Here is a 13,057-nt window from a genome sequence, read left to right as displayed (position 1 = left end):
TGGGCAAGTGGATGAAGTAGTAGTGAGTGATCATTTTGGAGATATTAACTATAATACAGTTAGTTTTAGCATAATCATGGAAAAGGACAAAGATAAAACAGGAGTAAATGTTCTAAATTGGGGGAAGGCAAATTTTATGGAACTCAGAGGTGATGTGGTAAAAGTGGACTGGATATAGCTACTTGAAGGAAAATCAGCAGCAAACCAGTGGGAGGCATTCAAAAGTGAGATTCTACAGGCTCACATAAAGCCCCCTGGTTATCTAGAAGCATAAAGGGTAAGTTAAAGCAGAAAAAGAAATCTTATGACGATCATAAAAATCTTAATACTTTAGAAAGCCTAGAGGAGTATAGAAAGTGCAGGGGTGAAGTAAAAAAGGAAATTAGAAAAGCAAAGCGAGGACATTACTGGCAGGTAAAAGCAAGGAAAACCCAAAGATGTTTTATCAGTACATTTAGAGCAAGAGGATAACTAAGGAAAGGGTAGGGCCCATCAGAGATGTACAAGGGAACTTATGCGTGGATGCAGAAGATGTGGGCAGGGTTCTTAATGATTTTTTAAGTCTCTGTCTTCCCAAAGGAGAGGGATGATGTAGACATTGCAGTAAAAGAGGAGGAGTGTGAAATATTAGATATGAAAAGCATGAGAGAGGAAGTACGTGGAGAGAGGGTCTGACATCCTTGAAAGTGGATAAATCACCAGGGCCAGATGGATTGCATCCCAGGTTGTTAAAGGAAGCCAGGGACAAAATAGCAGATGCACTGAGTATCATCTTCAAATCCTCACTGGGTACGGGCGAGGGGCCAGAGGATTGGAGGTCTGCAAACGTTGAACCATTGTTTCAAAAGGGTGCGAGGCATAGGTCAAATAAATATAGGCCAGTCAGTCTGACCTCAGTAGTGGGTAAATTATTAGAATCAATTCTGAGAGGTAGGATAAACTGCCACTTAGAAAGGCATGGATTAATCAGGGATAGTCAGCATGGATTTGTTAAGGGAAGGTCATGTCTTACGAACTTGATTGAGTTTTTTGAGCAAGTGACAAGGAGGATTGATGAGGTTAGTGCACTGGATGTGGTCTACATGGATTTTAGTAAGGCATTTGAAAAGGTTCCGCATGGCAGACTGGTCAGAAAAATGAAAGCCCATGAGATACAGGGGAATGTGACAGGTTGGATCCAAAATTGGATCAGTGACAGGAAACAAAGGGTAGTAGTCAACGGCTGTTTTTGCAAATAGAAAGCGGTTTCCAGTGGTGTTCCACAGGGCTCACTGTTGGGTCTCTTGCTGTTTGTGGTATATATTAATGATTTGTACTTAAATATGGGAGGCATGATCGGGAAATTTGCTGATGACAGAAAAATTGGCCATGTAGTTGATAGTGAAGAAGACAGCAGTAGACTCCAGAATTTTATCAATAGCTGGTTGAGTGAGTGGAAAAGTAACAAATGGAATTCAAGCCAGAGAAGTGTGAGGTAATGCATTTGGGGAGGGCAATAAATGGGAGGATATTTAGAGAGGCAGAGGAACTGAGAGACCTTGGAGTGCATGTCCACAGGTCCCTGAAGGTGGCAGGACAGGTAGATAGAGTGGTGAAGAAGGCATATGGAATGCTTTCCTTTATTGGCCGAGGTATAGAATTCAAAAGCAGGGATGTAATACTGGAACTGTATAAAATGCTGGTTAGGCCACAGCTGGAGTATTGTGTACAGTTCTGGTCACCACATTACAGAAAGGACATAATTGCTCTGGAAAGAGTACAGAGGAGATTTACAAGAATGTTGCCAGGGCTTGAAAGTTGCAGCTATGAGGAAAGATTGGATCGGCTAGGGTTGTTTCCTTCGAACAGAGGAGGCTGAGGGGTGACCTAATTGAGATGTACAAAATTATGAGGGGCCTAGACAGAGTAGAAGAAAGGACCTGTTTCCCCTAACAGATGGGTCAATTACCAGGGAGCACAGACTTAAGGTGATTGGTAGAAGAATTAGAGGGGACATGAGGAAAAGCCTTTTCACCCAGAGGGTGGTGGGTGTCTGGAATTCACTGCCAGGAACGGTGGAGAAGGCAGAAACCCTAAACTCCATTAAAAGGTGCCTGGACATGCACCTGAAGTGCTGTAACCTGCAAGGCTATGGATCAGGTGCTGGAAGGTGAGATTAGATTGGGCGGCTAGTTTTTTCAGCCAGCGCAGACACGATGGGACGAATGGCCTTTTTCTGTGCCATAATTTTTCTATGGTTCTATGGTCAGTATCATAGTTCTAATGATCGCGAATGCTGCCAGTTTTTCCATCATTACAGTTGCAAAATCAGGGCCCATGTAAATGAACAAGTAGCATGCAGATGGCATGCTGCCTGCGTTACATCCAACAGGTGTGGGTTAATCATGCATTGTGATCTCCATGCCTATTTTCAGCAGCTACCCAATTTAGCCCCCACTTTATTTGGCCTGTGCAACCTGATAGAAGAAACTCCAGATTCGATCAATCAAACAAAAAGCATTGAACCAAACTATGGTGGTAAGCTTCTTCCAAGATGGCAATTCAAGGAGTGTCGGTTAGGGTTGGAGAAGAGGGACTCTCTCAAGATGGCGATTCGTGGAATTTCTATGGAGGTTGGAATGAAGGCTTCCTCCAAGATGGTGAAGAGGTTTTTTTCTGAGGTTGGAGGGTGCTTTCCTTTCCTGGATAAAGGTTGACGAGGGGGTGGTATTGGTCACGGGACAGCAATAGGAAGTGGCATTTACTTCAATATAGATTTAACTTTGTGGGAGATGTTGGTTCCTTTAGTGAGACTCAAACCTGTCAGGTTTTGAACAAAAAATAAACACTCTCCATGCTTTAAGTTCCATGTCTCTTTCTACATTTGCCCTGCTCTCTGGAGCACACTTTACTCTTTGTGATCCTGAATTAGAATGAGTGTTAGCAGAGCCTGGTCTAGAAACATGGACAATCTGGCAAGCATCCCAAAGCTGAAAACTATTATTTGATGCTATAGAATCATCCATCAGCAGTTCTGTAGCATTTCAATTACCACAAAATGCCTCAAAGCACTTCACTTAATTATTCACCTTATGCAGCAACAGCTGTTATGTTGCCAAGGGCTGAGTTTAGAATGCTTGTTGAACACTCACACTACAGCTGTTACTGAAGCACTGCTTAAAAATGAAGACACATATCCTGGAAATCGAGCTGAACGAGCGTGCAGGAGAAACCTGAATCGCACGAAGGCTTCCTCATGACCCTTCATTAGATGTTGGCATGCACCAGTTAGAACACTTTATAACTGATCTGAGCATTCCAAGTGGTGAGTTAACAGGGTTGTGTGAATTGTTAACAATTGTAGTATGATTGGACTAGTCTTATATTTCCTTGAATCTAATTGAGTTGCTTAAGATGATTAAAAGAATTGATAGGGTAGATAGAGAGAAACTATTTCCTCTGGTGGGAGTGTCCAGAACAAGTGGACATTACCTTAAAATTAGACCTAGGCTGTTCAGGGGTGATGACAGGAAGCACTTCTTTGCACAAAGGATAGTGGAAATTTGAAACCCTCAAATTTCAAGACTGAGATTGGTAGATTTTTGTTAGGTAAGGATAGTAAGGTTACAGAACTAAGGTAGGTAGATAGAGTTAAGATACAGATCAGTCATGGTCTAATTGAGCAGCTGAATGGCCTACTCCTGTTCCTACATTCCTATGTTCCTAAGATTGCTTTGTTTTTCATGTGCAAACTTTTTTCATTTATAAGCATGGGTTCTCGATTTCCATGTAATTACAAGAAAGGAGTCATTTAAGCAAATTGTGACTTTGTCCATCACACGAGTTTTCCCCATGTTCATTAAATGACACATGTGAATCCATCCTTCCTGAAAGGTCGAAAAGTCTATTGTGATGGTAAAATTCCACTAATTGTTAACAGATGTAGTGCTGTTTGGAAAACTGCAAAAAAAAATTTCATTTCAATTTTTCACTTGCAATAGCTTCTCTTCCTGCTCCTTGATCATTATCTCTGGTGTCATCCATGGATACATCCTTAGCCCCCTCCTATTTCTCATCTTCATGCGGACCCTCGGAAACATCATCCCAAAGCACAGAATTATTTTTCACATTTATGCTGCCGACACTCAGTTCTACCTCACCATCACTTCTCTCGACTCCTCCACTGTTGCTAAATTATCAGACTGCTTATCCGACATCCAGTACTAGATGAGCAGAAAGTTCCTCCAATTAAATATTGGGAAGACAGAAGCCATTGTTTTCGGTCCCTGCTCCAAATTCCGTTCCCTAGCTACTAACTCCATACCTCTCCCTGGCAACTGTCTGAGAGTAAGTCAGTCTGTTCGCAGCCTTGGTGTCATGTTTGACCCTGAAATACTCTTCCGACCTCATATTCGCGCCATCACTAAGACTGCCAATTTCCACCTCCATAGCATCACTCATCTTCACCCCTGTCTCAGCTCATCTGCTGATGAAACCCTCATTCATGCCTTCATTACCTCTAGACTTGACTATTCCAATGCACTGCTGGCTGGTCTCCCACATTCTATTCTCTGTAAACTTGAGGTCATCCAAAACTCTGCTGCCCATGTCTTAACTCTCACCAAGTCCTGTTCCCCTATCACCTTGTGCTCATTGACCTACATTGGCACCTGGTCAAGCAACGTCATGATTTTAAAATTCTCATCCTTGTTTTCAAATCCCTCCATGGTCTCACCGCCTCCCTATCTCTGTAATCTCCTTCACCCCCACAACCATCCAAGATATCTGTGTTCCTCTAAATCTGGCCTCTTAAGCATCTCCAATTTTAATCGCTCCACCATTGGTGGCTGCAACTTCGGTTGCCTAGGCCCAAAGCTCTGGAATGCCCTCCCTACACCTCTCTGCCTCTGTACCTCGCTTTCCTCCTTTAAGACACTCCTTAAAACCTACCTGCTTGACCAAGATTTTGTCATCTGACCTATTATCTCCTTTTGTGGCTCAGTGTCATATTTTGATTCAAAATGCTCCTGTGAAGTGCCTTGGGACATTTCATTATGTTCAAGGCACTGTATAAATATAAGTTGTTTTTGCTCCATTGACACTCATAAACTGCAGGGGGAGCAGTTGATCTCCTGTTTACTTTAAGACATGAGGTAGATGTTGGAGGCCTGTCAGTCCGGTACAAGACAGTGACCACACCAGCAGTCTAAGTGTTCCAGATTTAAGTCTGACTTCTGTTATTGTGTTGGAAAAACAAGAGTTTCAATAGTTCATTCGCAGTAGTCCAAATTAACCCAAAACCATGACAAAAGACTGTTAAAAAGCTTCAGGCATTTCAAATCATAATAAATTATACACTGAATAACATGTTGAAAGAAAGAAAAAGCTTGTGTCAGGCAAACCCCCCACCTGCCATACCTGAGGCACACATTATTTCACCACATGAACATTAAAACTTAAAATTGCAAGACCCTGACTGGAAGGACATTTTCATAGTACTAGCAGTGTTGGAACAAAAGGGACCCAGTCATTGCTTCCCCAATACACAGAAGAAGTGGTCAGACCAGTTTTAGTCACATGACTGGCTGTTGAGATTTGAACTTCCAACAAAGGATTCAAACTCAGAAAGCTCCTGGCTCCTAGTTTGAGAAGACCTCTCCTCTCCTGCCTGCTCATTTTTCAAGGAACCGAAACCATTGAAGCCACATCAACTCAGAGAGAGAAAAATCTCCTACGTGAGCAAGGTTTACAAAGAATACTGGGCCCCAATGAAACGCAAGACCATATCTTCAATCAAGGACTACAGCGAGCTCGAGAAATAGTAACAAGATATTGCCTCAAACTGTTCTACTTATCTTTTCTTATGCTCATTTCTGTCCCTATTTGCATGTGTATCGTGTGTGCATGCTAACGTGGGTGCATCCTATATCCATAGGCGTTAACCGGATTAGAGTTTAAGTTTAAAGTTTAATAAATTTCATCTTTCTTCTTTAAACCAAAGAAAGCCTGTTTGTGCTCATTTCTTTGCCTTATAATTGGAAAGCTTTGAACAAGGATTCAAAAAGGGGAGCTCAAAACACAGTGTGTTTAAAATTAAATCCCGTTACAATAAGACCAGGTGAAGATAGTAACAGACCCCGAGACACCTTTCGCACCTCGTCGTAACACTTGGAATTTTATAGTGCCTTTCATGACCTCAGAACACCCCAAAGCACTCTCCAGCCAAGTAAGTATTTTTGAGGTGTATTTACTGTTGTAACAGGAAAATGGCGGCCAATTTGTTGCAAGATCCCACAAGAACCAATAAGATATGACTAGATGATCTGTTTTAATGATCTTTGTTAAGGATTATGTATTGGCCAAGAGAATACTGCCCTTTAAATAGTGCCATGGGATTTTTTTGGCCACTTGAGAGGGAAGAGGGAGCCTGGGTTTAATGCCTGAACTGAAACCCCGCACCTCTGATAGCGCATCACTCCCTTGGTGCTGCACTGTTGGGTCAGTCTATATGAAGACTCGGGAGTGGGACTTGAAACAATGGTCTACAGACCAATTCAATTATTCCAATGGCCTCCTAACTGGACTCCCATCTTCCTCCCAGTAATACCTCGTGGCCTCCTTGCGGGCTGAGTTGGGGCCCCCCCTGAATGGGCACACTGTACCCCAAGGAGAGCCCTCCCCATCCAGCAGCATGGGCCACCCCCACTGGAAGTTCCCCCCTGCCCTCTCCATCGAAACCCCCACCCCCGCCCTCTTTGGGGCCTGGCCGATTGGCCCTGGCAAGCCCCGACCCCACTTAGTTGTTCCGAGGCCAGAATCCATCGTGGCTCTTCTTGCTGGCCGCATTCCCAGCAGTGGCCACCACTCCTGCCGGGGCTGCTGGGACTGAGGAGCTGCCAGCCCTCTGATTGGTGGGACATCCTGCCTCAGAGGTGCAGAAGCCATGATTGCAGGCAATTAACTGCCTGAGCAACGCAAAATAGGAGCGTGACTTCCAGGGCATGGACCCGACCCAGATTTCCAGCTGGTTGGCAGAGCCACTGCCGCATAGTGAATTTCCAGTCATTGTCTTCAGTCTCCACTACAAGTTCCATTCCTTAGCTACCGACTCCATCCCTTCATAAATAAATGTCTGAGCATGAACCAGACTGTTCAAATGATGCCATATTTGTCCCAAGATGAGGTTCCGAGCGCATATCTGTGCCATCATTAAGACCACCTAATTCCACCTCCAGAACATTGCCTGAACCTATTCCACCTCAGTTCCTCTGCTACTGAAACTCACACTTATGCCTTTGTTAGCTCCAGACCTAGCTACTCCAAAGCACTCCTGGCCGACCTCCCACATTCTACTCTTCATAAACCTGAGGTCATCAAAAACTCTGCTGCCCGCTTTCTTACTCACACCAAGTCCCATTCACTCATTACGCTTGTGCTCGATGACCTACATTGGCTCTCAGTCAAGCAATGCCTTGGTTTTAAAATGTTCATCCTTGTTTACAAATTCCTCCATGGCCTCACCCCTCCCTAGCTCTGTAATCTCCTCCAGCCCCACAACTCTCCAACATATCTATTTTTATCAAATTGAGTATCCCCGATTTTAATTTTTCCACCATTGGTGGCCATGCTTTCTACTGCCTCGGCCCTAGGCTCTGGAATTCCCTCCCTAAACCTCTCTGCCCCTCTCTGCCTCTCTCCTTTTTAATATGCTCCTTAAAACCTCCCTCTTTGACCAACCTTTTGGGCATCTGCCCTAACATCGCTTATCTGGCTTGGTGTCAAATTTTGCTTTTAATGCTCCTGTGAAGTGCCTTGGGGCATTTTATTATGTTAAAGGTGCTATATATATACAAGCTGTTGTTGTTATTGATACTCCAATGCATGCACTGTCGGAGATGCTACCTTTCAGAAGAAACATTAAACTAAGAAGTCATCTGCCCTCTCAGGTGGATGAAAAAGATCTCGTGGTACCATTTGGATCAAGTGTCCTGGCCAATATTTATCCCTCAATTAACATCACTGAAAAACAGATTATCTGGTCATGATCTCATTGCTGTCTGTGTGCAGTTTGGCTACTGCGTTTCCTATATATTGTTAGTGTCCACACTTCAAAAGTGATTCACTGTATCTCCAGTTGTATATGGTGGCCTAAGACTGTGAAAGGCACTATATAAATGCAAAGTCTTGCTGATTTTGTTGTGCCCCACAGTAAATTGTTGGCCAAGGCCTATTCTCTAGTTTTCTATATGAAGATGATACTGGAAGACTGAAAGTGCCTGTGGAACTGTACCCCAGGATCATTTATCATTTTGAACAGACGGGTAATTTAAAAAGCGTCAGACATAATGTTGACACATTAAAAATGCCCATTAAAAAGTTTAATAGTTCCTTCAACACCTTACAAAACAAGCGCTAACACTGATTCACTTTAATTTTAGATAATGTATCAATCTCCTTTCAAAGAAATGTTACCTTGTCATAAATATGTTTTTCTTTAATACTTCACACTATAAGCCACAATATATTCCACCTTCTTATCAGTACATTGTGCAATACTGCTTTTTGCTTTTGTTGCATTTGGTCACACTTTGGTGCTTTTCTCATGAGCTAGTAGAGCAGTTCTCAGTCTCATTTTGCCCCTGAGGTCACTGGCTCATTCGCATCAAGTTCACAGTCGGGGGGGGGGGGGGGGGGGGGGGGAGGGTGCAGGACATTGTGAGTGTGCAATTTGTACAGGTACCAGTGATAAACGGCCACTTTACAGAACAGTTCTGAAATGTGGGCAAAGGCACTCGTCCAGGTAAAATTTCAGGGAAGTAACCTAAGCAACTTTGATTCACTACTTTTCTGTAGCCTTTCAGCCACTTCTTTCAGAAAGAACAGAATTTAAATAAGCAACAGGATATCAAGTAACCTTTGACCCCAGATTATTGTCAGCTTGGATTGGTTGGTGGCACTGTCACCTCTTAGTCAGCAAACTGTGGGTCAAACCTCCACTCCAGAATTTAACCACATGAACTAATCCTGTCACTTCAGTGCATTGCTGAGGGCGAAGTGTGAAAGCAATGTGGTTGACTCTTAAGTGGCTTAGCAAGCCACTCAGTTGTGTCAAACCGCTACAGAAAAGTTGACAAGAACAATTAGGGATGGCAATAAATGCTGACCTTTCCAGCAACACTCATATCCCAAGAATGAATTTAAAAACTTGCATTGGCAGAGGTGCTGTCTTGCAGATGAGATACTAAACTGGGGCCTAGTCTCCCATTTCCAGGAGGACACAAAAGATCTCATGGCACTTTTTGAAGAAGAATGGGGAGTTCTCATAGATTCCTGGCCAACATTACTCTCACATTTGCCTACATAACAACAGTAGCTTTACTTCAAAAGTGTAGAATCATAAAATCATACAAATCTATAGGACAGAGGAGGCCATTTGGCCCATCCCATTTATGCTGGCCGAGAAAGAGCTATCCAGTCTAATCACACTTTCCAGATCTTGGTCCGTAGCCACCTGAGCATTTTAAATGCGATGAGGGTTCTGGCTCTACAACCCTTTCAGGCAGTGAGTTCCAGATCTCCACCACCCTCTGGGTGAAAAAGAATTCTCACCTTCCCTCTAATCCTTCTGCCAATTACTTTAAATCTATGGCCCCTGGTTATTGACATTTTTGCTAAGGGAAATACGTCCTGCCTATCCATTCAGTCATGATTTTATACATATCAACCAAATCCCCCCTCAACCTTCCAAAGGAAACAACCCCACCCTATCATAGCTAAATTTTCCAGGCCTGGCAACATCCTCATAAATCTCCTCTGTACCTTTACTATTGGCTGTGAAAATCTTTGCGAATTCCCAAGGACATGATAAAGTGTGAGATAATATAAATTCTTTCTCTATTAGAGATCCATTGACATAATTTACTGAAATTGGAGAGGGCTATCCCCATCTGAAATGTTAGCTAGATGCTGCTGATGTTTAGTCAAAGAGCACAAAGTCCATAATGAGGAGTTGGCACAGATTTAACATCAATGAGTTATAGTTTACAGATCTGCTGAAGTTCTTTTCAGGAGATAGCTAATTCTTTCTTTGCTTTCGATAAGTTATTTCAACTGTGCTTAATTAGGTTGGTGGTACTGCAGGTGAGACGTTGGGATGATTCTTGTTTCCAGTGCATGTGGGGCAGGCAGTAGGTGTGGTATCCGCTCCCCCATCTAACACAGTTGGCAGGGGGCCCAATCAAATGTTGTGGTCAGGCCTCATTGAAATGTTTTCGTGAACAGCCAATACTAATTGTTTTCTCCCTGGGCAGCTCACAAATTGAGCGGGCAGGAAATTTGGCATGGTAGCAGCTCCTTGAAGGGGAGGTGCATTTTTCAAAAGTGATCACTGGAGAGTGAGATTGAAGCAGCAGGCAGCATGAAATTGTTAAGATACCCCCTCCCCACCAACTCCCACCTGGAGCCTAGTACAGTCATGGAGGTGCTCATAGAGCCAATGAGGAACAAAAAGAGGTCCTCTTCCCTCAGATGGGCAACAAGTTCCCCATCAAATTAACCAACAGCAGTGGAGAAGAGTGCCCGAGCAGGTCAATGCCAGTAGCATTGTTCAAGGCAAAATTTGCATTGCAGGAAGAAATTTGAAGACCTCACCAGGACCACCAAGGTCTCTTACACTCTGTACAGCCTTGCACTTTAGCACCAACACTATCAGTGTTTCCTTCCTCCATTTCTCATGGCTCTTCTCCAATTACAACAGGATATTTTATTACAGCTGCTTCTGCTTGCATTTGCATTCACAAACTCAACACCTGCCTCTGCCCTCATGCCACTTCCCTTCTTAGCCACACTTGCTGTTTCTTCCTGTTACCATACACACTCTGCTAAGCTGCCTCAAACATTGCAAAACCCTTCAACAAGGCACACACTAACTCATAGCCACTCTTCTTGTAGGGAAAGCTGTCACACACAAAAGGGAGAGGGGGAGGTCCCACTAGACTTCAAACTGACACCAGTGGAGGAAACAGCCATTGATGTAATTGAGAGATCATGCAGCATGGCTGGATTCACGCATAGCAGGAGGTTGGAGCATCTTCATTTCTTTTTCCTTTTCGACTTCCGTCTCTTCCTCATTAGTGTGCAACCACACACAGCCACACACAGACACCATCCCACACACATCACCCCACACCCACACACACCCACACACATATCCATACACTGACACATACTCATATACAAAGACACACGTACCAACACACACACACACATAGACACCCACACACTCACAAGCAGACAGACCCATACATCCACAGATTTGCACACACATATACACCACACACAAACATAGAGATATACACATACACGCACACCTCACACACTCAACATAACCCAATGCAACATTGCATTGCCACTCATCTGCCACTGTTTATCTTTGCCACTACATACTAACTTTTGTCCTCCTGCCAATTTTCTAGGTCCTTCTGAAACTTGGGGCCCGGCAGCCACACAGACCAAGGGGAGAAACCTTCAAAAGATGTACCCTCAGACGTGCTTACCTTTATATGTACCAGCACAGAAATCAGCATCCCATGCGCTATAGATGGTGAGTTAGTGGAATCTGTTGGGTGTGTTTCTGAGCACAAGTGAGCAGGAGCAGGTGCAGGTGGAATGAACTAGCTTGGAAACGGCTCAACAGAAGGCAAACTCACATTCTAGCTCTGCTGAAGAGTACAGCGATTAAGACATTACAGCCCAGATTTCTATACACTAGCAATTGCTGAATGCATTGGAGTACCTCCTTGGCATTTCAGATAGAAAGGAGGAATCGATTAACAACTTGTGTGGGGTTTAACATGCGTGGCATCAACATTCAGAAGTTCACCAGAGAGCATGTGCTAGCTTTGCTGGATGCTGCACAGGAATCTCGCGGGTCCTACTTACAGGAGTCCGTGGCACCAGTTACAGCAGGCTGGAATTTAGCACCCCAAAAAATGGGTGGGTTGGGTTCAGGTGAGAGTTAAAATTTAAAAAATCTCAGACCTGCTCCTAACCTGCCTCTAGGCTGCCCCTTTCCAGGTTTAACAGAGGTGGCATGGCAGGGGGGAGGGTGCGGGTTGGCAATTTAAATATTTTAATGAGGCTGGCAGCCTCTGATTGAACCAATTTTACAGGTTTATCTGTGAGCAGCCGAATTTCAAAGGCCTTGGGAAACCCAACAGCTGAAGAAAGGCGAGGATGGCTTCAGGGAGAGGTTACGTGCCTTTACAGCATTTCTTGTGCACCAGGAGGTGTAAGAGTGGTCTTCCCCCGGATCCCCAAACACCATCACCACACCTCCGCTCCCCATATTAGAGTATCACAAATACAAAAACACCCATGGTCAGAGGTTGGGGGTCAGAGATCAAGCATTTCCTGGGGTGGGGACCCCCACTCCTCCCGTCACTCCTCCCCAACTCATCCCCCACTCCCCTCCCACTCCTCCCTCGCTCCTTCCTCACTCCTCCCCCCACTCCTCCCCCCCCACTACTCCCCCACTCCTCCCCCCACTTCTCCCTCCACTACTCCCCCCACTCCTCGCCCCCCACTCCTTCCCCCACTCCTCCCTCCACTACTCCCCCCACTCCTCCCCCCCCCCCACTCCTTCCCCCACTCCAGACCGATATGAACTCACTGGTTCGTGGATCAGACCTACCTGGTCTGCGGTCTGATCCAGAGTACTGACTCCTGGGCAGGGAACCTGTCAGGACCAAAAGGCAAAGAGGGTGGAGTTAAAACTCTACAACATGTGGACAAACCTGGACTTCCAGGTTTCCCATCCAAAATTCCAACAGTCACCTATGTAATCCACCACATTAAATAACCAGGCCAGCATCTCTCAGGAATATTCATATGTGTGGAGATATGAGGGCTGGCATCAATAAAGGTGCATTAAATTGCAAGCCCCAAACCCAGACAATCAGCTCCAACAAAGTGTTCAAAGTTCAATACTATGTACCAGTTCCTGCTAAGTATGTGTTCAGATCCAGAGAAGGAAGCTATTTTGCCCATCGGGTCCATACCAGCTCTCTGTAGAGCAATA

The sequence above is a fragment of the Heterodontus francisci genome, chromosome 15 (assembly GCF_036365525.1).
Source record: "Heterodontus francisci isolate sHetFra1 chromosome 15, sHetFra1.hap1, whole genome shotgun sequence".
NCBI classification, from domain to species: Eukaryota; Metazoa; Chordata; class Chondrichthyes; order Heterodontiformes; family Heterodontidae; genus Heterodontus; species Heterodontus francisci.
Note: the sequence above shows the minus strand (reverse complement) of the source record.